Source organism: Ricinus communis, chromosome 2, assembly GCF_019578655.1.
Source record: "Ricinus communis isolate WT05 ecotype wild-type chromosome 2, ASM1957865v1, whole genome shotgun sequence".
In the NCBI taxonomy this organism is placed as follows: Eukaryota; Viridiplantae; Streptophyta; class Magnoliopsida; order Malpighiales; family Euphorbiaceae; genus Ricinus; species Ricinus communis.
In genome coordinates this window covers 18,558,530-18,563,591 of record NC_063257.1, presented here as the reverse complement: position 1 = coordinate 18,563,591, position 5,062 = coordinate 18,558,530, and the positions used below count along the sequence as shown (strand labels likewise).

General features: G+C 38.9%; 2 non-coding genes across 2 annotated transcripts; one reads left to right on the top strand and one right to left on the bottom strand.

Moving 5' to 3' along the window:
* The first annotated feature begins 261 nt into the window (after nt 1-261).
* LOC112536067 lies at nt 262-368 on the top strand. Its single transcript, XR_003080135.1, has one exon. It is a non-coding gene; the product is annotated as a small nucleolar RNA R71 (small nucleolar RNA).
* Nucleotides 369-2,100: 1,732 nt separating this feature from the next.
* LOC112536069 lies at nt 2,101-2,204 on the bottom strand. The gene has a single exon (XR_003080137.2). It is a non-coding gene; the product is annotated as a small nucleolar RNA R71 (small nucleolar RNA).
* Between the last annotated feature and the right edge of the window lie 2,858 nt (nt 2,205-5,062).

The following is a 5,062-nucleotide window of genomic DNA, read 5'->3' as shown; positions in this document are numbered from 1 at the left end:
AGTTGGTCAATCTTCTTGGCTAGAAGCTCCACCTGAGCTGCTAAGGCTGCTATAGAGTCCACTTGGTTGACCACTCCCTGTCTTCCTGGTCGGCTCCTAGAGGATTGCCACTGATAGTTGTTCATGGCCATTTCCTCTATCAGGTTCTAAGCCTGCTTGGGTGTCTTACTATTTAGTGCCCCACCTGCTGCAGCATCCACCATCTGCCTCGTTGTAAGGTTCAACCCGCTGTAGAAGGTCTGAACCTGCATCCACACTGGCAATCCGTGATGTGGGCAGCATCTCAAAAGATCTTTAAACCTCTCCCATGCATCGTACATGCTTTCATCATCAAACTGCACAAAAGAAGATATGTCATTTCTAAGTTTAGCATAGAGGGAGGAGAATACTTATATAAAATTTTTTCAGCCAACGCCCTCTAGGTAGTAATCGTTTGCTGTGGAAGGGATTGCAACCATCTCTTAGCTCTATCCCTCAAGGAAAATGGAAACAATCTCAGCTGAATGGCATCATCGGTTGTTCCGTTTATCTTGAATGTGTCACAAATCTCTAAAAAATTAGAGATATGTTCATTAGGATCCTCGCTGGGCAATCCTCCAAACTGCACGCTCTGCTGGATCATCTGGATCACGTTGGCTTTTATTTCAAAATTGTTGGCCACTACAGCAGGTCTGACTATACTAGTTTTCGTCCCATCCAAAGATGGTCGAGCAAACTCGTTCATCGTCCTCTCATCCTCATCGGCCTGGGGGTTGAGGTTCTCCATCACGTTAGTTCCTTGAACCTGAACTGTAACTCCGTCCTCCTCCTCAGCTGCCTGCAAACATCGTCTCAATAATCTGAGAGAGCGCTTAGGGTCGGATAAGGGTGCTATGGGATCAGGGTTAGAGCTCCTGGTCGTATACTACTTGAAACCGACAACCAAACAACCACCAATCAATCAAAAAATAATAAAATAAATAAAAGAAACAAAAAAAACTGTAATAATCTGATAGGAAGAGATTCCATTAGGTTAGTGCAGATTTAGGAACTCAGTGAGCTCGAGAGAGGAGCGGAGTTTGATTCAGGATTTAGGCACGGGTAGCAAGATTGGCAGTTTATAAAATCAACCTTAGAATTCCATCACTTAGGTCCCTTTTGGGTTTACTTCTTTGTTACGGCTGTTTTTTGATTGTCAGTTGTTGTTGTTCCTTTATTTGCATTCATAAGCATTAGTTAATTAATTTAGACTTCTCACACCTTATTTCAGATTAAATAACATAACGAACAGTAGTAACTTTAGGTTCTCCGGATCTCCAAGGATACGACCATGATACTCACTAGTGCTAGATCGCATCGATAGGTTCACTGCCTTAAGTGTAGGTTGCATAAGTAGCCCATCAAGTTTTTGGCGCCGTTGCCGGGGAAAGTAACGGTAAACTACAGTGAATTGTTTCTGTGTTAATTTAGTCATTATCTGTTTATTCATTCATTCTTTATTTATTTTATTATTTTATTTTATTTTATTTTATTTTATTACTTTTGTTGATTGGTGGTTGTTTGGTTTTCCGTTTCGGGTAGTTTATGACCAGGAGCTCTAACCCTGATCCCATAGCACCCTTATCTTACCCGGAGCGCTCTCTCAGATTATTGAGATGACGTTTGTAGGCAGTTGAAGAGGAAGACGGAGTTACAGTTCAGGTTCAAGGAGTAGACGCGATGGAGAACCTCAACCCCCAGGCCGATGACAATCAGAGGAAGATGTACAAGTTTGCTCGACCATCTTTGGATGGGACGAAAACTAGTATAGTCAGACCTGCTGTAGCGGCCAACAATTTTGAAATAAAAGCCAACGTTATCCGGATGATCCAGTAGAGCGTGCAGTTTGGAGGATTGCCCAGTAAGAATCCTAATGCACATATCTCTAATTTTTTAGAGATTTGTGACACATTCAAGATAAATGGAACAACCGACGACGCCATTCGGCTGAGATTGTTTCCATTTTCCTTGAAGGACAGAGCTAAGAGATGGTTGCAATCCCTTCCACAGCAAACGATTACTACTTGGAAGGCGTTGGCCAAAAATTTTTTATATAAGTATTTTCCTCCCGCTAAAACTGCTAAACTTAAAAATGACATATCTTCTTTCATGCAGTTTGATGATGAAAGCATGTACGATGCATGGGAGAGGTTTAAAGATCTTTTGAGATACTTACATCACAGTTGCGGTGTGGATGCAGTTCGGACCTTCTGATGGGTTGAACCTTACAACAAGGCAAATGGTGGATGTTGCAGCAGGTGGGGCGCTAAACAGTAAGACGGCCGAGCAGGCTCAGAACTTGATAGAGGAAATGATAGGAAATCATCATCTTAGCAACCACACACCCCAATAACTAATGAGTTATGATACATATGGAATGCAAGAAAAACACCCTTCAATCAAGATGATTCCAAAACCTAAGGATCTCCTCAAGTGAAGATAGGAAAAACTAGTTCCAACAATGAAACTAGCACTTGAATTCAACTCCAAACGCCATAAACCAAGTATGATTTGATAAGTTATGAATCAAACACAAGATTTTGGTTAGAGAACACCACAAACTAAAAATAGTTTGATAAGTTCAAAGTTCATGCAAGAACTTAAGCAAAAACACTCACAAAGAGCAAACAAAGATTATCATTCAAAAATTCTATCTTTACAAATGGATTTGGCTTTGATATTTATAGCCAAAACAAAATGGATGTCTTTTGAGCTTCCCCATGTTTTTCCCTTTAATTCCCCTTAAAACTTATTAAAAGTGGCGGTTTTTACATTGATGTCACTCATTTTTGTAACTCCCAAATGACAACTAATTATGTGCATCCATTTTGTAACTCCAAATTATGACTAATTATGTGCATCTATTTTGTAACTTTAAAAGACAACTAATCACACCATAACTTAAGAAAAATCTAATAAAATGAAAATAAAGAAAAGGCTTCAAATGAATCTTATTGGACCTATGAGTTCAGCCCAAACTTATTGCACTAAATTGATGATTTTGGATCCTTTTTGCAATCCTAAATCTTGGACTGAGCCTTGTTGTGTTTGAACACTCCAAATGTCTTTAATTAAGCCCAACAAAGCTTCTTGCATCCTTTTGGACTTGGATCTTGTCATTGGACCTCCTTGAAAGCTTAAAGGATCATTTGTAATTCTTGTCTTTATTGCATCATTCCCTCTCTCCTCGTAAGGATTTGTCCTCGAATCAGCCTCATTGTCAACTTCATCACCTACATCAAATAAAGAAAGATCAGCAACATTAAAAGAAGCACTCACATTGCCATACTCACTTGGCAAACCTATCTTATAGGCATTGTCATTAATTCTTTCAAGGACTTGGAATGGCCCATCCCCTCTTGGCATTAATTTAGACTTCCTTTAGCTTGGAAATCTTTCCTTTCTCAAATGTACCCAAACCCAGTCACCCGGTTCAAATACAACTTTCTTTCTCCCCTTGTTGTGTTGCTTTTGATATTGTTGATTTCTTTTCTCTATTTGAGTACGCACATTCTCATGTAAGCTTTTAACAAATTCAGCTTTTTGCTTGCCTTCAAAATTAGCCTTATCAATGGGTAATGGCAATAAATCCATTAGAGTTAATGGATTGAACCCATATACAATCTCAAAAGGTGAACAATTTGTTGTACCATGAATACTCCTATTGTATGCAAACTCAACATGTGGCAAACATTCTTCCCAATTCTTCAAATTTCTTTGAATTATTGCCCTCAATAGTTGTGAGAGAGTCCTATTAACCACCTCCGTTTGTCCATCCGTTTGTGGATGACAAGTTGTTGAGAATAGAAGCTTTGTTCCCATCTTGCTCCAAAGTGTCTTCCAAAAGTGGCTAAGGAACTTGACATCTCTATCAACGACAATTGTCCTTGGAACCCCATGCAATCTTACAATTTCTTTGAAGAACAACCCCGCAATATGAGTTGCATCATCTGTCTTGTGGCATGGAATGAAATGTGCCATTTTGCTAAACCTGTCAACAACAACAAAAATAGAATCTTTCCCTCCCCTTGACCTAGGTAATCCTAGAACAAAGTCCATAGAAATGTCTACCCAAGGTTCATTAGGTATGGGAAGTGGAGTATACAACCCATGAGGCATCACTTTAGATTTAGCTTATTTACAAGTGATGCATCTCTCACATATTTTTTGAACATCTCTTTTCATTTGTGGCCAAAAGAAATTATTTTCTAAAACATCTAAAGTCTTTCTCACACCAAAGTGCCCCATCAAACCCCCACCATGTGCCTCCCTCACAAGTAACTCTCTTAAAGAAGATTGAGGCACGCATAACTTATTTTCTTTAAAAAGAAAACCATCATGTCTATAGAACTTGTCAAACCCCCCTCTCTCACATGCCCCATATACATTAGCAAAATCATGGTCTGAATTATATAATTCCTTAATGAACTCAAAACCCAATAATTTTACATCAAGTGTAGAAATTAGAGCATACCTTCTAGATAGAGCATCGGCAACAACATTCTCATTACCTTGTTTGTACTTGATGATGTATGGAAAGGATTCAATAAATTCCACCCATTTAGCATGCCTACTGACAGCTTCCCTTGTCCCTTTGAGATATTTCAAAGACTCATGGTCGGTGTGTATAATGAATTCCTTATACCAAAGATAGTGCTACCATGTCTCTAAAACTCTTACCAAAGCATAAAACTCTTTGTCATAAGTTGGGTAGTTTAGACTTGCTCCACTTAGCTTCTCACTAAAGAATGCAATTGGTCTTCCTTCTTGCATCAAGACTCCACCAATACCTATTCCACTTGCATCACACTCAACCTCAAAGGTTTTAGCAAAGTCAGGCAAAGCAAGTAAAGGTGCTGAACTAAGTTTTTCTTTTAGCAAGTTAAAAGCATCATCTTGTTCTTTTCCCCACTTGAAACCCACATTCTTTTTAATGCATTCAGTTAAAGGTGCAGTAATTATAGAGAAATCCTTAATGAATCTCCTATAAAAGCTAGCAAGACCATGAAAACTCCTAACATCATGCACACTAGTAGGTTTTGTC